The sequence below is a fragment of the Triturus cristatus genome, chromosome 5_2 (genome assembly GCF_964204655.1).
Source record: "Triturus cristatus chromosome 5_2, aTriCri1.1, whole genome shotgun sequence".
Lineage (NCBI taxonomy): Eukaryota > Metazoa > Chordata > Amphibia > Caudata > Salamandridae > Triturus > Triturus cristatus.
The window spans coordinates 940483827-940506914 of NC_140588.1; positions in this window are offsets into that span (position 1 = coordinate 940483827).

Genomic DNA, 23088 nt, shown 5'->3' on the forward strand with positions numbered 1-23088 from the left:
GCAAATGTCCTTTGGCACTGTAGCACTGCTGAGAATAGCTCAGAAATAATCTTCCCTGCTTGAAGCCATATCTAATTGCACGGCTACAAAATATGACTAATGCATTGACTTTGTGGTTTGCAACTTTATCAACTATAACTTGATTCCCAGAAATAAAACTTACATTTAATTGCTGATCAGTCTTCTGGTGGCTCGATGGTGAGAAAGGCTATGCATGTGATATCCCTATAAGTGCCCTCTTAGAAAGGGAAAGCTTTTAAAAGGATATTTAGCCAATTTCTGTGGGATGTCTGCGTACATGAAACAACTACCTGTGGATTGAGAACAGGTGTTTACAATACAATCGCCCCTTGACTCCATGGGCCTTATTACACTATGCGGCGCTGTTAGAAAGCCATCCTTTTTCTCTGTTCACCCCCATTTGTTTGCTGAGTGATACTGGTGGGAACTGACTTTGACTGTACCCTGGGCTCTGCTAACCAGGCACTGGGCCAGTGCTATGTGTAAAAAGGTCATGTAATAGGGTACACTTACAAGTGGTAGTGACAGACCCTTTAAGTCCCTAGTAGATAATAGGCCCAGGAGGTGCAATCTACCTATAAGTCCCTAGTATAGAATGGGGAATGGAGGTTTATAGGCCCAGCAAATTTCCTGCACTTGCATGTGTGCGTTGCTTTGTGCCTACTGTCTTTTTTAAAGGCAGGCCCGCTTTCCAACCTGTCTTTAAAACACAATTTGTTTTGACAGACCCTACAAGTCCCTAGTATATAATTGGGCTAGGGGGTTCAAACTACCGATAAGTCCATAGTATGTGATAGGGCATGGAAGTTTAGAGGCCCGGGAGATTTCCTGCACTTGCATGTGTGCACTGCTGAGTGCCTGCTGTCATTTTAAAGCAACCTGACTTTGCAGACTGTCTTTAAAAGTAAATTGTGTGCAAACTCCACTTTGGTGGTATGGGCACTTTAAAAGTGATAATCTCCCTTATTGTGTATATATTAGGCACACTTCTACTCACAAAAGTGTATCCAGACCCGAAGTGGCTCCTAACGCCTCTATAACGCCTAATGGTGGTGTATACCGTAGTTGCGGAAAGGAAAAATATCATTTTGTTATTTAACCCTCACACACCCTATTGGTGTCATGCTTCATCATTGGGTTCACCCAGACTCCTAAAGGTCTGGTTGGGCTTGACCATATTTCAGGGAGCTCTTAGGAGATGTACACCAGGGGGACATAAAGATAAAAATCCTACTATACCCCCAGATATCCCTTTATTGATGGGGATGTAGTGGATATTAAAAAGTAATAAAAACTGGTCGTTTTGGAAGTTATGGCCCAGACCCTACAAAACTGCCAACATGTTTCAGCCCAAAAGTTGAGAGACCAAAAATGGTCCTGGGCTTTTGTCAGGGCACGATAGAGTTCCCTCCCTGGTGTAGATTAAAACATACGATCCGGACCTATGTATACGTTTTTGAAGGTGCAGAAATTTGCGTCCTTCGTGACAAAAAGTGACAATAAAAATGAATCACAGTGGGGAGAATACTAATCCCCCTTCTTCTGTAACAAAAAATTCCACCTGTTTGGAGAAAAAGAGAAAACAAGGAAAAAGACAAAACATTGCATTTCAATAGTAGTCTTAAAGTGCAACTCCTTAACATGCAGGGGTGCACATGTTCAATTCATGCATGGTCTGTGCTCATGTGACCACAACCGAGAGAGCCGAATAGAACCTATTATTTCAAACTGCCCAACTTGGGCAGTGTGCGCAATAACATAGTGTACCATTTGTACTTGCAAAGTAAAATTTGCCTGTTCCAGTTAAACCATCCACATTAAAACAAACAACATATGTCGCGATTCATCCGTACCATGACAGTGATCTCATGTATGCCAAAAGGTTGTACTCAGTGATTATTATTTTTTTTTTACAACTCATATCCCTTTAACTCATATTTTTCAAACCCATCTCACTCGATGATATTTCTGCTCATACTTGCACTCCCATACTGTAATATTTTATGTACAATAATGCGTATCATTCGTGACTCGTTTTACGCAAACATACATTCAATCACCCTTACCAATTAGAGGGGAATATGCGTATCTCAGAGTCACGATAGGGTAACCTTGTAGTCACACGCTATTCAAAGGAAAAAGGAAGTGAAAACCTTCCGCGTTAGTATTTGGATTAAAGGTTGCCTTCCAGAGTACCTCTCTTGTATCAGGGTTTTTTCCACTTACTACTCCAAAGGTCCTGCCCGGCGGTATACCTATTTGGTATCTCTGATCCCCAGCTTTCGCATCGTGTTGTTCGTGGAGCCCCTCTATATGCGGCGTGAAAGCGGGGCAGGAGGAAATGGCGCTTGCAGGATCGTGTCGCTTCCAGGGCGCGAGTGATTCAACCCTCTTAGTTAATTGGGAATTGTAGTTCCATTGACTACAACTGTAGTTTAAAGCGCAGGTCTTTCAATATTTTACCCGGGTTACTGATGATTTAGTCTAGATATATGGGGAGGAATATAATTTATTACAAATGTATGTATTATATATAACATTTCAAAACGAGTTTGAAATATGGAGAATTTGGAGTGCAGATGTTATATCAAGAGGAACATGTATTGTGGAGATGGTATTGTGTATCTGCATTATTATTCTCTAATGGAGGAACTCTATGCGTTATTTGTCGGGCCTCGTATAAGTTATTCGTGATATCCTCTACAAGTTACCCACAATTTATTAACTAAGTGACAAATCAATGTAGCAGTGATTAGATATCAGTAGGATGTCAGCAGTTTTACATAGCATTCCTATAAACAAGATGGACGGTTGAACAAAGCTTGAAAAAACAATATGAACCCAAATACATGACATCATATTTTAACAGTTAGGGGCATATGTATGAAACTCCTGTTTTGCGATTCTCAAATTGCGATATTTTGCGATTAGCAGTTTGAGATTCGCAAAACGGGATGTAAAAAACAAATCGCTAATGTTTTGCGATTTCTTAATAATCGCAAAAAAGTCACAGAAACCTCATTTGCGATTCCTTAATTGCGAAATTCGCAAATTAAGAAATCGCAAAAACGGGAATCTGCAATACAGGTGCAGCCTGATGACATCACAAACAGGAAGTTGGAGTGATTTCCTGCACCTGCTCACCTGAGCCACACCCAGAGGCTGTTTGGAGAGTGTGAGGAGGCATCCCAGGAGAGAGCAAACACCAATGGAGTCCAACAAGCAACCTGAGGGCAAGGATGCAGAGAAGAGGAAGAGGAAACACAAGTTTTCTGACAAGGAGCAGGAGGTCCTCATAGAGGAGATGGTTTGCAGCCATGAGCTCCTTTTTGGTAAGAAGGCACTGCGTGTTCCAGAGGCAAGGAAACGCAAAATCTGGCTGGACATCCAACACAAGGTGAATGCAGTGGGAGTGACCAATCGCACCATGGAGGAATTGCACTAGCGATGGTATGATATGTGCCAGAGGTCGAAGGAGAGGGTGGCAGCCAGATTGAAGGATGCAAACCAGACTGGGGGAGGACCATCCACAGCAGCACAACCAACACCCCACGAGGAGCTTGTTGAGTCGACTCTCCTGCCTGAGAGCGTCGGTGGAGTGGCTGACATTGACAGCTCCAACCCTGCATCTAGCAGCCAAGGTAAGATGCATGTAAAATCAATCTGCACTGATCCCCATCCCATGCACAATTCCCCAAATGCACTTAAAATCCTCACAAAATGTCATTCCAGTCCAAGTCTTACAGCACACCCAGCAATGCATCATGGAACTTGTAGTACTATGTCTGACAGTGTGTCCACGAGACAAAGGAAATCTAATGCAACATGTGGGTTGGGGATAAGTGAATGATACAGTGTCAGAGGTTAGCCGATAAAAACTGTAGGAACTTTATTGATTGCTAATTGCAGACAAAGACACAATCTCATGTAGTCCCCTTTACATCCACAGCACAATCCAGGGCACGTGAAGACAGTGCAGAGGGAGAGGAGCCTGCACATCCTGAGGACTCCAGTGACGATACAGAGCACATACCAATCCAGCGCAGGAAGCGCACACATGTGCCCCCACTGCCTCCATTTGAGGATGAAATACCGGCCACAGGGGAGGACAGTGACAGAAGAGAGGGGAGTCAGGGTGTGTCACACATGCCCAGTCAGGACACACCAAGGCCAAGGATTCCAGCACAGGACACACGCAGGTCAAGGCCCAGGAGCAGCACTGCCACTGAGGCGGAAGAAACAGTATTTTCTGGGCTGGAACACAGTATACTGCAGGAACAGCGCCTGCAAAGTAAATCACTGAGGTCAATTAATAGGCAGCTATGCCGTATCCACAAAGATCAGAAAAACATGGGGGAGGGCATCATGGCCATGGCAGGTGCCATCCGTGACCTGTGTGACACTCTGAGGCACAACCAAGCTGCCAGTGAGAGGGCTGGCCGACGTGCCAATGCACGCCTTCACACATATACGAAGGCCGTGAACCGCCTCTGCCCCACCACCAGCACTCTGACACGCAGAAGCGTCACAATGCAGGTGGAAATGGCGCACTGCTGCCAGGACATAGCCAGAGGACTTGCACAGGTCACCAGTGCAGTGGAGCAGCTGCAGACGGCCAACGCAGGTGGCAGCGCTCTCATGGCCTCTGGAGAGAGTGAAGAAACCTCCAGTAGGAGCAGCATCACTCCTACATTGCCTGGAGAAAGACAGCGCAGTTCCAGACAGGGTGCAGGGCCCAGGAACACCATGGAGGACACTCAGCCTGGACGCCAAACACCACCAATGCGTCACCGCAGGAGGTGAACTGTCCGGTGACAATTAATCCAAAAAGGGTGAATTAACCCAACTATGCAGATTGCACAGTTACTTGTGCCTTACCTGCACTGTGTGCATAACATGTGCTGGGTACAGAAACACTTTTAATGCTTGTGAAGTGTGAATAAACACTGCACACATTATAAAGCTTTTTTGTCTCATGTCATCATTGATCACCTAGAAGTAGTTTTGTGTGATCTCAGTCCGTCTCTGGCGACCAGCAGCTGCCCGACTCCTGACGCAGGTCTGCCAGGGGGAGCAGGGCGATCGTCATCCGATGTGTCTGTATCGGTCACATCAATTGTGGTGCCTTTCCTCATTGCCATGTTATGTAGCATTGCACAGCTTGCCACGATTTTACAGCAGGTCTCAGGGCTGTATTGCAGTGCGCCTCCACTTTTATGCAGGCACCGGAAGCGGCTCTTCAGGATTCCAAACTTACGCTCAATGACGCAGCGTGTAGATCTTTGTGTCCTGTTGTATCTCCTCTCACTTGCATTTGCTGGATCCAGATATGGGGTCAGGATGAAGTCACGCACTGCATAGGCACTGTCACCTGCAGGGATAGACACAATAGGTAAGTCAATGTCCCCACCCTCCAGTGCTGTAGTGGATGTATGCCATGTATTTACCTAGCAGGTATCCCTCTCCAAACTCTCCAGCACTCAGACGTCTGTGTATTCCACTGTGTCTAAAGATGAAAGAGTCATGTGTACTGCCGGGGTATTTGGGTACAATGTCAGTGATGATATACTTTGCGTTGCAGACAATCTGTATATTCAGGGAATGGTAGCATTTACGGTTTCTGTAGACATATTCAGTTGCTGATGGGGGTGTGATGGCCACATGGGTTCCATCGATGCAGCCAATGACGTGGGGGAAACGTGCAATCTGGTAGAAGTCCAGTTTTGTTTGATGTAATGCCTGTTGGGTTTTTGGGAAGTATATGTGATGTGGGAGCCTCTGTAGCATTGCATCTAGAAAGGCATGTAAGAAGCGCGAAAGTGCACTCTGTGACACCCCACCAACCTCCGCTATTACCCGTTGAAAACTCCCTGACGCCAGGAGGTGCAGGGAGCACAGGACCTGCACATGTGTGGGAATTGTTTGTGTCCTGCGTGTAGGGTGTTCCAAGTAGGGTTTCAGCTACTCAATCAGGTCCATTATGGTCTGTGGGTGCAGCCTGTACTTGTCATAGATGTCCTCTTCAGTGTGCTGGAACAGAGTGATGCGCAGCCTGAATATACGTTCCTGTCCCATTCTCCTCTGTGCGAGAGCCCGAATACGCAGCCCTTCTGGCTATCACGAACAGTGCTGCCATTGTGGTTGGTTCTGTTGCATTGTGGGGTGGTTTAAGTACCTTGCACCAGTTTACCACCTGCATGCAATTGGTGTTAATTGCGATTTCTTATTATGCGAATTTCGTAAAATCGCAATTAGCGAGTTTTTCATACATTTGTTAGCGATTTCTTGATCTGCGATATCCTTATTGCGAATTTCGCAAATTAAGAATATCGCAATTTTAGAAATCGCAAACTTAATCGCAATATTTGAGTTTCGCAGGCTAAGAAATCGCTAATTTAGTGATTTCTTAATTTTCACTAGGAATGTGTGCCATACATATGGAATTGCGAAAATTTGTTTTTGCGATTCGCAGCGTTTGCGACAAAATTTTGGTTTCATACATATGCCCCTTAGTGTTTTAGTCATAGACATGATACCAACTATTATATAGACACAAATTAACTGGTGGATTTTCTGTGATTTAGTTGTGTATATAAAGTTGTGTATATAAATTTGTTAACTTCTATTAAGGGCGTTCCATGGGATGGACTCATTTAGTCCTTGGTCGTCTGTCCCCAACCTATAAACCCAACGTTGCTCACGTTCAAAGAGTCTTTTAGTGATATTGGGGCCATCTTTGACAATCTCAATCACTGTCCATTCCAAGTCCTTGTCATTGTGTTTACACTCTAAACAATCTCAATCACTGTCCATTCCAAGTCCTTGTCATTGTGTTTACACTCTAAATAATGTGCCATCAATTTGGTGGCAATTATTCCTCGTCTGATCGTGCTTCTGTGTTCACCAATACGGAGTTTAACCTTACATGATGTCATTACGACATATTTCAGCCTGCATGGGCAGACAATCAAGTAAACCACATTCGCTGAATTACAATTTGTGTGGTTTTGCTGTTCCCATTCAGCTCGCATGCCCAAGTCAATGCTTTTGGTATGTTTGGTGAAAGGGCATACCACACAGTTTCCACAAGGAAAATGGCCTTGCACTGGTGGTTGGCTCCATAGTGTCATCTGAGTGTCCACTGCTGGTTCCCAGTTATCTCAATGGACCAACATGTTTCTTATACTCTTGTTCTTCCTGAAAGAAAACATAGGTTTTTCAAACTTCAATTTGTTAGATGTTGAAATACCCCAGTTGTTCTGTATGATTTATTTAATGGTATTTGAAGATGAATTGTGTGTGGTAACACAAATGAGAGCCGTGTTCTCTTCTTTTGTATTTGTTTGCAGTAGTGCTTCTCTGGAAGTATTACGTGATCTTTTCCTTGCTTGCTCAATCTCTTTTCTAGGGTAGCCCTTTTCTTCCAATTTGGTTTGGAGTATTTTGGCCTCTTTATTGTAGCCCTGCAGACTAGAACAGTTTCTTCGTATCCTCAAATATTCTCCAACCAGGAGGTTTTCTCTTAAGGAACGAGGATGCGCACTACTGAAGATCAAGAGGCTGTATTTTGGCCTCTTTATTGTAATCCTGCAGACTTGAACAGTTTCTTAAGTATACTCAAATATTGTTCAACCGGGAGGTTTTCTCTTAAGGAACGGGGATGTGCACTACTGAAGTGCAAGAAGCTGTTGCGGCCGGCAGGCTTCTTATAAAGTGAGCTTTCTAATCTCCCATCTCTGGCCAGGATGTTAATCTCCAGGATAGATACACTCATGTTATTACTGGTGCTGGTGAATTTTAGAAATGGATTAATGTTATTGATCCATGTCATAAAGTCCTTGGTGCTCTCGTCATCTTCATGTAAAATTACAAAAATATCATCTATGTATCGTAGCCATTTTCGTACTTTATCCAAGAAGAGGTTGTTGTTCCATATGTATTCTTCTTCTATATGCCCTAAGTAGAGACAGGCAATACTAGGGGCAAAAGTACTGTCCATCGAAGTTCCAGGGACTTGCAAGTTCCACAATGAATTTGACTGGCGCATTCCAGGGCCACTCAGTTCTCCTTAGTATGGTCTGTATCACTTGGATGCTCTCCTTTTGAGGGATGCTTGTGTATAACGCTTCTACGTCTAAACAAAGCATAGATTCCACTGATGGATCATACTGAACATCTGTCAGTATGTTGAGAAGGTGTTTCGTATCCCTGACATAGGATTTTATTTCTGGAACCAAAGGACGTAAGAAAAAGTCATTGTACTGTGAGAGTAGTTCCAGGACTGAACCTATTCCAGACACAATTGGTCTCCCCGGGGGAGGGATCTTTCCCTTATGTATCTTGGGGATTGTGTAGAACAATGATGTTTTAGGTTCTTTGTTGTTCAGAAAATCTTTCTCATTTTGATAATCCATTCTCTTTCGAATTCGTGATTTCAGTGATGGTTTTTTGCAGTTGTGGAGTGGGTTCTCGCTGGATCTTCCTATAATTCCAGCCATCAGAGAGGAGGAAGATACAAGCTGATCTGTAGGCATTTACCCCTTGTAGTACTATAGCTGCCCCCTTGTTGACGGGTTTTATGACAAGATTCTTTCAGTGGCTTAGTGATTCCAGGGCACTTGGTTTGATTTTGCTGAGGTTATTATATGATTTGTAATTTGGTTGAAGTAGTTCAATTTCCCTACTGACTGCCTGTTCAAAAGCCATAACCTCAGGTGGCATCAAGGATGGTGGAGGTTGAAAGGTAGATTTGTCACGCAGTGTAGTATATCCAGTGTCCTTTTCTTGTGTTGGTTGCCCCTCAAAGAAAGTTTTTACACGGATCTTCCGGAAGAACTCTCCGAGTTTGCAGCATGTTTTGAATTTGTCTATATGCGTAGTAGGGACAAATCCCAGGCCTTTATTAAGTATAATTAGTTCCACTGTGGTTAGTACCTCATAAGTGAGATTGACGACCAGGTCTACTTTGAGCTCGGGCCTGCTACTTGATCCTTTGTTTGGCTTCATGTGTTCATCCGTTTCTCCTCTTCCCATTGGACCCTTCGGTTTGTACGTCTTCCTCTTCTGCCTCTCCTCCCGCCCCGTCCTAAAAAATACTGATGGTTTTGGATAGGCTGGTAGACTATCATACGGTAAAACTGGGGTGGTCCATGAAAAGGTTGTTGATGGTATGGACCTTGCCAGGGAAAAGGTTGTGGGGAATATCCTTGGTTGTATCCCCCTCTTATTTGTCTTTTTTGTTTGCCTCGCCAACTTTTGTTGGAATTATCGCTGGACCATTCATCTTGGTCTGAATAGGATGAGCCTGAATCACTTCCATTTGAAGATTCTGTGTTGCTATCCAGTTGTTTGTTTTAATCGTCCTGTATGTACAGGTAGACTTTCTCGTGTGAGAACTTTTTTAAGTCCTTCTGTAGTTTATCAATCCGGATCAAAAATTATTTGTGCTCAGTTATCTCCTTATTCACCTCCTCTAGTTTCTTTTTGAACACCATGATCTTTATTTGGGTGTTCAGGGCATCCTCACTTGTTTTTATGTTTATAAGGAGTGCCTCAGATAGACGTTTGGCCATATTAATAATTAGGATCAACCAATCACGCGTACACCATCACGTGACCAGGGATCATTCTTTTTTGAAAATTGGATCGTCGAAGAAAATTCAGGGTTCATTTGTAACTAGCAAGCCAGTTGGAGCTGCGTTGCCTCTTAAATATTCAGTCATAATAGCCCCGTGGATTAAGATCTTCACGTGATTTCGTTTCATTTCTTTAAGTTCATCCCAGCTTTGGTATTGGCCTAGACATTGGGTTATGTCCGGTAATAATGATGGACCTGCCAAAAATGCTGATGCCATGTCATCAGAATATCCTACTCCTAGTTGTTCAGTCATGTTGATGTATGCTAGGGGTATAGTAGGATTTTTGTCTTTATGTCCCCCTGGCCTACATCTCCTAAGAGCTCCCTGAAATATGGTCGAGCCCATCCAGACCTTTAAGAATCTGGGTGAACCCGATGATGAAGCATGACACCAATAGGATGTGAGAGGGTTAAATAACAAAAGGAATGTTTTCCTTTCCGCAACTGCGGTATACACCACCATTAGGAGTTATAGAGGCATTAGGAGCCACTTCGGGTCTGGATACACTTTTGTGAGTAGAAGTTTAAACTTGGGATGAGGTATCCTCACCTCTACCTCTCTTACCCCTTGTGTGGATAGCGGGGAGCTCTCCATTGCCACTCATTGGTTACTATATAAGGCGCGGGGAGCTCTCCATTGCCACTCATTGGTTACTATATAAGGCTCCCCCATCTCCCTTAGGTATCCCAGGATTGGGGGGGTGTTCATGTAACTATAAGCAGTGACCTTAGAAAAGATTTTTTATATTCTCTGGTGAGGAAAAACAGTCCCTTTCATTGTTTCTCATTGTAGATACTTAGCTCCATAGGCTAACATTGCAATATTTTATTTAGATATCATTATTGATATTAAAGGAGGGAAATATAATTCAAGGACTTAAAAGATTGGTATTGATAAAGTCAACAACTTGCGACTGTTGAACTTATCATAACTACTACAGAAGAGAAGTTATAGAACTTTCTATTTTGTAAGCCAAAATCCAGCCTTCTAGTTGTCTCTGCTGATTGGTCAGCCTTAACAGGCATAGTCAGGCTGCTTTGAATAGGTGATAAGTGGCATGGCCGGGGCAGAGTTTATCTGATGGACAGACGTCTGCAGCTGGGGAGGATGGATCCTGCAGAGGGGACTGGGTAAATCAATCAGAGCTCAAAGATGGAGCAGATAAAGAATGCCAGGTGTACCTACTCCCACATCATGTGTCCTAGCCAGAGGGCAGCCATAGAACAGGAATTTGCAGAGGACCGAGGAGAGGGGGGGGAGATAATGGAAATGAGCCAAACTGTGGGTTGGTTTAGCTAGCTCTTACTCCTCTGGAAATCATTCATGTCGGATTTTGGAAGTGCAGCACTTTGTGTGAGAGAAGAAGGTACCATACATTAGAGGAAGTTCTCATGCTTTTGGATGGCACCCAGCATCTCATTGGACAAAGGTGGCCCCCTGCTTGTTACCCCAAACACTGAATAAATATGTGAGTGCTGTATAGTATTTGAGCTCTGCAGCCTAAAACTGCAAGAAAAAGTAGAACATCCTTGCTGGAACCTGGATTTGAACGCAAAGGCCGGCACTCTGAATGATTGCGCCTTCTGCACAATCTTGTACTACAGTCCTGGGGACTGTGCCTTGCTTCAAGAAGGATTACGGAGTGGACTCCCTACAAGCTACAGGTTAACAGAGCCCATCTGCATCATCTCCACTAAGAGTCCCCATTCTGGAGTGTGTCCCGTGGACTTGGATTTGGCTATGCACATTGTAGGAATTGTAGTCCAGAGATCCCAGACACCATCTAGGAGATTCCAGACCTTTGGATTGGTGATTTGGACACTTTCAACCTACAAGGAGACCTTCAAGAAGCACCTTCTGAGGTTTGGAGAACTTCAGCAACATTTGTGAAAAAGCTGAATGAAAGGACCAACCCGACATCGAGCGTCAAGCCAACTACCTTCAACCGTGAACCGGCCAAGATGTTAAATTTGTCTTGTTGATAGCTCCGGAGCTCCAAACTTTCAGTATTTGGCCGGAGCCTCATGGAAAATCAAGACAGCGAAACTTCTCTGAATCTGGCCTGCTGTAAAGGTTCGAGCATCATCAGAAGAAAAAGCTCCAGAAAGGTTTCTAAGTGTGAAGGACATTTTTTGCCCGGGGCCTCCTGCTTAGTGTATCCAACCAGGGCTCCATCTAAGTCAGCTTCAAACTTTGTCTTGGTCCCAGTCAAGTGTGGCCAGCTGTCCCCGAGTGGCTCTATAGGTTTTTAAGCACTATAAAGTGGTTATTCTTTAAAAATGCATATCTCTGGTTTCCAACATTGGACTTGTTGTTTTGGTGTCAGTGGGCCCGATTCACAGAATTACCTTAAGACAAAATCCTAAACTTACTACTTTTGGTTTTCACAGAAGGCATTTAGTAGGAGTAAAGTTAGGATTTTGTCTTAAGTCTGTCTTAAGTCTGTCTTAAGTCTGTCCTAAGTCTGTCTTAAGTCTGTCCTAAGTTTGTCTTAACTTTGTCTTAAGTCTGTCTTAAGTTTGTCTTAAGTTTGTCCTAAGTCTGTCTTAAGTCTGTCTTAAGTCTGTCTTAAGTCCGTCCTAAGTTTGTCTTAAGTCTGTCTTAAGTCTGTCTTAAGTCTGTCTTAAATCTGTCCTACTACTTTTGGTATTCTCAGAAGGCATTTAGTAGTAGTAAAGTTAGGATTTTGTCTTTAGACAAACTTAGGACAGACTTAGGACAGACTTAGGACAGACTTAGGACAGACTTAGGACAGACTTAAGACACTCTTAAGACAAAATCCTAACTTTACTACTACTAAATGCCTTCTGTGAATACCAAAAGTAGTACGTTTAGGATTTTGTCTTAAGTTAGTTCTATGAATCGGGCCCTATTTGTTCATACAAATATTTCCTATTTTTATTAATTGGTGTGAGACTTTTATTATGTGTTGTGTCTTACTTATTTGACATAGTGTTGTTGTTAAATGCTTTACACTCATGTCTCCTAAGTTAGGCCTGACTGCTAGTTGTTAGCTACCAAAGGTTGAGGAAGGGACTAATTTACTGAGAACTATACTGGACCTTGTACTGTGTTGGTAGCCTTATTACTGGTGATAGGTGCACACTTACCCCTACCAATAACCCACTTTCCAACAGGCTCAATTTCCTTGCTTGCACAGGGCACACATTTAATTATTTACTACATTATTTAAAGTGTTTATTTTTAAATATTTTATTTTTTTAATTACATCATACAAAACAATACAAAATATACTTTCTCAGAATGAATTACTTTAGTTTAAATACTTTGCAAATAGGCAATAGACTTTTAAGTACAGTAGTTACAGTTGTTGCAATGGGCAACACAATTTCAAACACAAAGCAACATTGAGCTCAATGTGAATTTCTATTCAAATGCAATTAGTTACTTTATGGATTACTTTTCTAACCACAGGACTGGATGCTAGATTCAGTCCTTGGACATCTCCTGTAAACAGTTGAGTAAAAGCGTTTTGGTTGCAGTAGTGATTTTTAAGGATTATTATTGTATTTTAAAAGTTGACACTTAGAAAAATGTTCACATAGAATCACCAATGTTATCCTACGGCAGAAAATTCACTTAGCAGGTAAGTAGTGTTATCGTTACTTTTTCTTACTCAGTGGTGGATCCTGAATCCAGCACAGGTGAATCTCCTGTAAACAGTTGAAAGAATGTGTTTAAGTCATACAGATGATTTTTTAGGAATATTTTTAGTTTGTGAAAATAGACACTTAGAAACTTTTCTACTTAAAAGCACATAATGGATTCCTATGGAAGGAAATACAAGTTACTAGTAAGTACGCTTAGAATTACTTTTCAGGGTCAGTGCTGTTCTAAAAGATGCAGCACTGGGTTCTCTCCTGAGAACAGTTGAGTAAATCGGAATTTGTAGTTCGGATGATTTTAGAGGAATATTTGTACGTTTCAAAAATGGACACAGAAACTTTTCTGCTGAAAACCACACAATGGATTCCTATGGAAGGAAATACAAGCTACTAGTAAGTACGCTTAGAATTACTTTTCAGGGTCAGCGATGGGCTAAAAGATGCAGCACTGGGTTCTCTCCTGATAACAGGTGAGTAAATTGGAATTCGTAGTACGGCTGATTTTAGAGGAATATTTGTACATTTCAAAAATGGACACAGAAACTTTTCTGCTGAAAACCACACAATGGATTCCTATGGAAGGAAATACAAGTTACTGGTAAGTACGCTTAGAATTACTTTTCAGGGTCAGTGCTGGTCTAAAAGATGCAGCCCCGGGTTCTCTCCTGATAACAGGTGAGTAAATCGGAATTTGTAGTTCGGCTGATTTTAGAGGAATATTTGTACAATGGTAAAGGAAGGGGGCGGGGCCTGAGGTGACGTGTGCAAACACGCCCTGTGGCACGTTTTAAGTTGGGGAATTAATTCCTCTTCAATCCTGCGGTCCCCTGGGGGCCAGCTAGCCCACCAGGTACCTCCAGTGCATCAGGGAGCTGCGTTGCAGAGAGGCGTTCAGAGGCCACGCCCCTTTATACAGCACTCTGCAACGCAGCTCCGTGGTGCTTCCTGGAGGTACCTGGTGGGCTAGTTGGCCCCTAGGGGACCTCTGGATTAAAGAGGAATTAATGCCCCAATTTAAACCGCGCCACAGGGCGTGTTTGCACATATATCACCTCAAGCCGTGCCCCCTACCTTCACCACTGTGCAAATGCTCCCCATGGTGTGTTTTAAGTTGGGGGATTAAGTCCCCTTGAATGCTGAGGTCCCCTGGCAGCCAGCTTGCCCACCAGGTACCTCCAGTATGCGCCAGGGAGCTGTGTTGCAGAGAGGTGTTCAGAGGCCACACCCCTTTTTACAACCCTCTGCAACGCAGCTCCGTGGCGCCTACTGCAGGTACCTGGTGGGCTAGTTGGCCCCTAGGGGACCTCTCAATTGAAGAGGAATGAATTCCCCAACTTAAAACGTGCCACAGGGCGTGTTTGCACAGTATCACCTCAGGGCCCGCCCCCTACCTTCACCACTGTGCAAACGCCCCCCGTGGTGCGTTTTAAGTTCGGGGATTAAGTCACCTTGAATCCTGAGGTCCCCTAGTGGCCAATTAGGCCACCAGGTACCTCCAGTAAGCGCCACGGAGCTGCGTTGCAGAGAGGTGTAAAAAGGGGTGTGGCCTCATTACACCTCTCTGCAACGCAGCCCCCTGGCGCATACTGGAGGTTACTGGTGGGCTAGTTGCCCCCTAGGGACCCCCAGTATTCAAGGGGAATTGGTTCCCCCTCTGCAAACGCGCAAGGGGGAAAAAAATAATAAATACATAACTTAGCATTTAAAAAAACGTACAAATTCACTGAAAAATCCATAGGTTTCACACACGTTATAGTTACGAATTAGCATTTAAAAAACCTTGCAAATTCACTTAAAAAACCATAGGTTTCACACATGTTATAGTTAGCTGGACATTTCACTCGTAAAAAACCAATGAAATTCCCCCGTTATAGTTAGTGCAGGCAACTATAACTCACGCGACCGCAATCCTCTGCTGATGACGTCAGATATTACATCACTGATGACATATGTGTCTTTATGAAAAATAAATATTTGTAATGTATGTATAGCTAAAGATTAATGGAAGAAGACATGGGTAAATAAGTGTCTAAATACAGTGATGTAATATCTGACGTCATCAGCAGAGGATTGCGGTCGCGTGAGTTATAGTTGCCTGCACTAACTATAACGGGGGAATTTCATTGTTTTTTTACGAGTGAAATGTCCAGCTAACTATAACATGTGTGAAACCTATGGTTTTTTAAGTGAATTTGCAAGGTTTTTTAAATGCTAATTCGTAACTATAACGTGTGTGAAACCTATGGTTTTTTCAGTGAATATATATATATATATTGTGATCAAGATCCCCAGCGGATCGAAACGCGTCAGGCGAGTGTGAGGGTGCAAGGAGAAGCATCTACTCAATAAAGTAAACTTTGCACGTACCTGTGGTCCGTCCTCCAGTGGTGTCACAACGCCGATACAGCTTTGGAGTTCAGGATATATATATATATATATATATATCCAGCTCACGGGAAGGTCCAACAATTGGGCTGCACTCGAACACAGAAGAGCTTTTCCCAAAGGCTTTATTTGGTAAAACAGTCGCGCTGACCCGGTCAATAAGGCAGCAGACCACAGCCCTGATGCGTTTCGAGAGTTCTCTTTTTCAAAGGGTAAGTGTAGTCAGAAGCACGCATGTGGCCACACCTTCCTTTTCCACCATATCGTGAGTCCTGATTGGACAACTCTGTATGAGATTTCACGTTGGGTTCTGGGAGGTGTAGTCCGTGTTAAAACCCTTAGATGGTGGTGCTCCAAATTCACTGCAGATTACGGCTCCCCATGAGCCCCGGACAGCTTGGCGGTTTAAATCCACTTCTGTGCCCCACAAACGAAGCCCCTCTTGATTAGGAACTCCGTGGCCCCCATTACGAAGTGGTGCAGCCCTGCGGCAGGACGGCCGCATCTATATCCAGCTCACGGGAAGGTCCAACAATTGGGCTGCACTCGAACACAGAAGAGCTTTTCCCAAAGGCTTTATTTGGTAAAACAGTCGCGCTGACCCGGTCAATAAGGCAGCAGATCACAGCCCTGACGCGTTTCGAGAGTTCTCTTTTTCAAAGGGTAAGTGTAGTCAGAAGCACGCATGTGGCCACACCTTCCTTTTCCACCATATCGTGAGTCCTGATTGGACAACTCTGTATGAGATTTCACGTTGGGTTCTGGGAGGTGTAGTCCATGTTAAAACCCTTAGATGGTGGTGCTCCAAATTCACTGCAGATTACGGCTCCCGATGAGCCCCGGACAGCTTGGCGGTTTAAATCCACTTCTGTGCCCCACAAACGAAGCCCCTCTTGATTAGGAACTCCGTGGCCCCCATTACGAAGTGGTGCAGCCCTGCGGCAGGACGGCCGCATCTATATCCAGCTCACGGGAAGGTCCAACAATTGGGCTGCACTCGAACACAGAAGAGCTTTTCCCAAAGGCTTTATTTGGTAAAACAGTCGCGCTGACCCGGTCAATAAGGCAGCAGACCACAGCCCTGACGCGTTTCGAGAGTTCTCTTTTTCAAAGGGTAAGTGTAGTCAGAAGCACGCATGTGGCCACACCTTCCTTTTCCACCATATCGTGAGTCCTGATTGGACAACTCTGTATGAGATTTCACGTTGGGTTCTGGGAGGTGTAGTCCGTGTTAAAACCCTTAGATGGTGGTGCTCCAAATTCACTGCAGATTACGGCTCCCCATGAGCCCCGGACAGCTTGGCGGTTTAAATCCACTTCTGTGCCCCACAAACGAAGCCCCTCTTGATTAGGAACTCCGTGGCCCCCATTACGAAGTGGTGCAGCCCTGCGGCAGGACGGTTTTAACACGGACTACACCTCCCAGAACCCAACGTGAAATCTCAATCAGGACTCACGATATGGTGGAAAAGGAAGGTGTGGCCACATGCGTGCTTCTGACTACACTTACCCTTTGAAAAAGAGAACTCTCGAAACGCGTCAGGGCTGTGGTCTGCTGCCTTATTGACCGGGTCAGCGCGACTGTTTTACCAAATAAAGCCTTTGGGAAAAGCTCTTCTGTGTTCGAGTGCAGCCCAATTGTTGGACCTTCCCGTGAGCTGGATATAGATGCGGCCGTCCTGCCGCAGGGCTGCACCACTTCGTAATGGGGGCCACGGAGTTCCTAATCAAGAGGGGCTTCGTTTGTGGGGCACAGAAGTGGATTTAAACCGCCAAGCTGTCCGGGGCTCATGGGGAGCCGTAATCTGCAGTGAATTTGGAGCACCACCATCTAAGGGTTTTAACACGGACTACACCTCCCAGAACCCAACGTGAAATCTCATACAGAGTTGTCCAATCAGGACTCACGATATGGTGGAAAAGGAAGGTGTGGCCACATGCGTGCTTCTGACTACACTTACCCTTTGAAAAAGAGAACTCTCGAAACGCGTCAGGGCTGTGGTCTGCTGCCTTATTGACCGGGTCAGCGCGACTGTTTTACCAAATAAAGCCTTTGGGAAAAGCTCTTCTGTGTTCGAGTGCAGCCCAATTGTTGGACCTTCCCGTGAGCTGGATATAGATGCGGCCGTCCTGCCGCAGGGCTGCACCACTTCGTAATGGGGGCCACGGAGTTCCTAATCAAGAGGGGCTTCGTTTGTGGGGCACAGAAGTGGATTTAAACCGCCAAGCTGTCCGGGGCTCATGGGGAGCCGTAATCTGCAGTGAATTTGGAGCACCACCATCTAAGGGTTTTAACACGGACTACACCTCCCAGAACCCAACGTGAAATCTCATACAGAGTTGTCCAATCAGGACTCACGATATGGTGGAAAAGGAAGGTGTGGCCACATGCGTGCTTCTGACTACACTTACCCTTTGAAAAAGAGAACTCTCGAAACGCGTCAGGGCTGTGGTCTGCTGCCTTATTGACCGGGTCAGCGCGACTGTTTTACCAAATAAAGCCTTTGGGAAAAGCTCTTCTGTGTTCGAGTGCAGCCCAATTGTTGGACCTTCCCGTGAGCTGGATATAGATGCGGCCGTCCTGCCGCAGGGCTGCACCACTTCGTAATGGGGGCCACGGAGTTCCTAATCAAGAGGGGCTTCGTTTGTGGGGCACAGAAGTGGATTTAAACCGCCAAGCTGTCCGGGGCTCATGGGGAGCCGTAATCTGCAGTGAATTTGGAGCACCACCATCTAAGGGTTTTAACACGGACTACACCTCCCAGAACCCAACGTGAAATCTCATACAGAGTTGTCCAATCAGGACTCACGATATGGTGGAAAAGGAAGGTGTGGCCACATGCGTGCTTCTGACTACACTTACCCTTTGAAAAAGAGAACTCTCGAAACGCGTCAGGGCTGTGGTCTGCTGCCTTATTGACCGGGTCAGCGCGACTGTTTTACCAAATAAAGCCTTTGGGAAAAGCTCTTCTGTGTTCGAGTGCAGCCCAATTGTTGGACCTTCCCGTGAGCTGGATATAGATGCGGCCGTCCTGCCGCAGGGCTGCACCACTTCGTAATGGGGGCCACGGAGTTCCTAATCAAGAGGGGCTTCGTTTGTGGGGCACAGAAGTGGATTTAAACCGCCAAGCTGTCCGGGGCTCATGGGGAGCCGTAATCTGCAGTGAATTTGGAGCACCACCATCTAAGGGTTTTAACACGGACTACACCTCCCAGAACCCAACGTGAAATCTCATACAGAGTTGTCCAATCAGGACTCACGATATGGTGGAAAAGGAAGGTGTGGCCACATGCGTGCTTCTGACTACACTTACCCTTTGAAAAAGAGAACTCTCGAAACGCGTCAGGGCTGTGGTCTGCTGCCTTATTGACCGGGTCAGCGCGACTGTTTTACCAAATAAAGCCTTTGGGAAAAGCTCTTCTGTGTTCGAGTGCAGCCCAATTGTTGGACCTTCCCGTGAGCTGGATATAGATGCGGTAGTCCTGCCGCAGGGCTGCACCACTTCGTAATGGGGGCCACGGAGTTCCTAATCAAGAGGGGCTTCGTTTGTGGGGCACAGAAGTGGATTTAAACCGCCAAGCTGTCCGGGGCTCATGGGGAGCCGTAATCTGCAGTGAATTTGGAGCACCACCATCTAAGGGTTTTAACACGGACTACACCTCCCAGAACCCAACGTGAAATCTCATACAGAGTTGTCCAATCAGGACTCACGATATGGTGGAAAAGGAAGGTGTGGCCACATGCGTGCTTCTGACTACACTTACCCTTTGAAAAAGAGAACTCTCGAAACGCGTCAGGGCTGTGGTCTGCTGCCTTATTGACCGGGTCAGCGCGACTGTTTTACCAAATAAAGCCTTTGGGAAAAGCTCTTCTGTGTTCGAGTGCAGCCCAATTGTTGGACCTTCCCGTGAGCTGGATATAGATGCGGCCGTCCTGCCGCAGGGCTGCACCACTTCGTAATGGGGGCCACGGAGTTCCTAATCAAGAGGGGCTTCGTTTGTGGGGCACAGAAGTGGATTTAAACCGCCAAGCTGTCCGGGGCTCATGGGGAGCCGTAATCTGCAGTGAATTTGGAGCACCACCATCTAAGGGTTTTAACACGGACTACACCTCCCAGAACCCAACGTGAAATCTCATACAGAGTTGTCCAATCAGGACTCACGATATGGTGGAAAAGGAAGGTGTGGCCACATGCGTGCTTCTGACTACACTTACCCTTTGAAAAAGAGAACTCTCGAAACGCGTCAGGGCTGTGGTCTGCTGCCTTATTGACCGGGTCAGCGCGACTGTTTTACCAAATAAAGCCTTTGGGAAAAGCTCTTCTGTGTTCGAGTGCAGCCCAATTGTTGGACCTTCCCGTGAGCTGGATATAGATGCGGCCGTCCTGCCGCAGGGCTGCACCACTTCGTAATGGGGGCCACGGAGTTCCTAATCAAGAGGGGCTTCGTTTGTGGGGCACAGAAGTGGATTTAAACCGCCAAGCTGTCCGGGGCTCATGGGGAGCCGTAATCTGCAGTAAATTTGGAGCACCACCATCTAAGGGTTTTAACACGGACTACACCTCCCAGAACCCAACGTGAAATCTCATACAGAGTTGTCCAATCAGGACTCACGATATGGTGGAAAAGGAAGGTGTGGCCACATGCGTGCTTCTGACTACACTTACCCTTTGAAAAAGAGAACTCTCGAAACGCGTCAGGGCTGTGGTCTGCTGCCTTATTGACCGGGTCAGCGCGACTGTTTTACCAAATAAAGCCTTTGGGAAAAGCTCTTCTGTGTTCGAGTGCAGCCCAATTGTTGGACCTTCCCGTGAGCTGGATATAGATGCGGCCGTCCTGCCGCAGGGCTGCACCACTTCGTAATGGGGGCCACGGAGTTCCTAATCAAGAGGGGCTTCGTTTGTGGGGCACAGAAGTGGATTTAAACCGCCAAGCTGTCCGGGGCTCATGGGGAGCCGTAATCTGCAGTGAATTTGGAGCACCACCATCTAAGGGTTTTAACACGGACTACACCTCCCAGAACCCAACGTGAAATCTCATACAGAGTTGTCCAGTCAGGACTCACGATATGGTGGAAAAGGAAGGTGTGGCCACATTCGTGCTTCTGACTACACTTACCCTTTGAAAAAGAGAACTCTCGAAACGCATCAGGGCTGTGGTCTGCTGCCTTATTGACCGGGTCAGCGCGACTGTTTTACCAAATAAAGCCTTTGGGAAAAGCTCTTCTGTGTTCGAGTGCAGCCCAATTGTTGGACCTTCCCGTGAGCTGGATATATATATATATATATATATATATATATTATTTACAAACAAGGGAACGCAATAAGATTGGTCAGCGACCTTGGGTACAGGTATGCTACAACCACAATGGTCCTTCACAAAAATGATAGGAGAGAACCAATAAATATAGATATGCAATGAAATCTATATTGCATTGTCTAGTGGGACAAGCATACTTTAAATATTTTAGAATTTGGGACAAAACAAAAGTGGAAACACAAACTCAAGGACTCCTTGACACCTTAACACCTTAACACCATCATATGTATCATTTCAATGTGCTATGGTGTTTTTCTTCATGTGTGCTCGCCAATTTGATGATTTCTTTTCCAAGCATTAAGCTATGCCTGAGCCTTTCTGTTTGTTCCTACTCTGATTGCTGCAGAGTTTGTGTTTCCACTTTATTGTTTTGTCCCAATTTCTTTAAATATTAAAAGTATGCTTGTCTGGCAGGACAACACAATATAGATTTCATTGCATTTCTATATTTATTGTTTCTCTCCTATCCTTCATGTGCAAACAATGAGAGTGCGCCATATTACATTGAATGCACTGCCCCCAGAGCAGCCGTGAAATCATGCTTCCCTAGGGGCAGCACATTCAAGTGAAATACTGAGAAGCTCTGAAGCAGCCACTCTGTGTTTCACTGTGCAGGTGGTGAGAGAGAGCCCCTTCCAGGTGGGTACAGTGAATGACTGCATCCGCCTTCAAGGGAATGTCTAGGGGGTCCATAAGACCCCCTTACTCCCCTTCAGAGGGCTGCCATCAGGGGGTGCACATACCGTGCACCACCTTTTATATGGCGAACTGTCAGTGTGCATCCTGACAGCTTCTTTGCATCTGTGTCCACATCTATAACGTGGCACGGGACCAGCGACACGCCCGCATGCAAATGAGCGATGGTGCTATATGTGCACCAAGAGTCTGTGGGCCCTTCTGTAATACCAAAGTGCCCCAGGGGAGTGCAAAGCAGGCCCAAAAGCCTGTTCCACCCTGGGCCACTTTGCGTAATACAGCTCCATGTGCATAGTTGTATTTTTTTGCATGAGGATCAATTCAGCTCCTGCAATACTAGGGGAAGTAAATGTTGAGAAGATCATTTCTATCATGAGCAAATAAGAGACTGAAGGGCATCACTCCTCCTATCTGAATTTCTCAATATCTTGTTTCACAAAGGGAGAAGCCTCAACTGCAATTGATAGTGAAGCATTTTGTTTGCAGTGTCCTATGTTAGCATTGACATCTGTGGACACTATTATATACCACTAGTTCCTGAGAAGAACTATATTGAATATACCTGAATAAACTGATAAACCTTGTGAATGCTTCACTCTCACAGGGGAGCAAGTGCAGCAGTCAAGTCTAACTCCAGGCAATCGGAGCCACTAGACACTCATTTACATCATAAAAATAACAGCAATGGCCATCTTTTATTTAATGTAAAAAAGAAAAAGATCTTTTACTAATAGGAATGTGCATTGTTTTGAATTGTATTGCATTTGTGTTTATTTACACTTTCACACCCTGATAGGTGCTGATGTGCTTTCATTGGTCATGTAGCAGGGCTTCCCCGCCAGATTTAGATTATCAGTGAGTGCTCAATGGAATGAATATTGTAGGGACTTTTGCAAAAATATTTCATCTAAATTGACATGGATTAGGAAAATATTATGATTGTATCATTGTTCAGTTGGTAGAGATAACTAGAAAAACAAATTATGACATTTTTAAAAATCACTTTATTAAATTGCCTACTTATATGGTGAGTTTAATGGATTTCACTTAGGGATTGGTGTGAATGATTAATTTAAGAAATGTTTAAAACCAAAAACAATAAAGGGGATGATTACTTGTAAGGCAGTCCCAAATCCACCATACCCACGCTGAGGAGGCAGCGGTTGGACCGCCACAAGAGCAACGCAAGACACCCACCACTGTCAGAATCCTGGATCCTGACGGGGCGGTAGTCGGGAAAGCAGTGATCAAGTCGTGCTGATCCCGTCCTGTCTTTCTGCGGATCTGTTCATTGCAGGGACCCTGCCATGGAAAGGTCGGTGGAACGGCATGGAAAGGGGCCCCAAACAAGCCTGGTGGAGTTCTCGTAATATGGTGGTTGGGATGCCACCAGCTTGACGTAT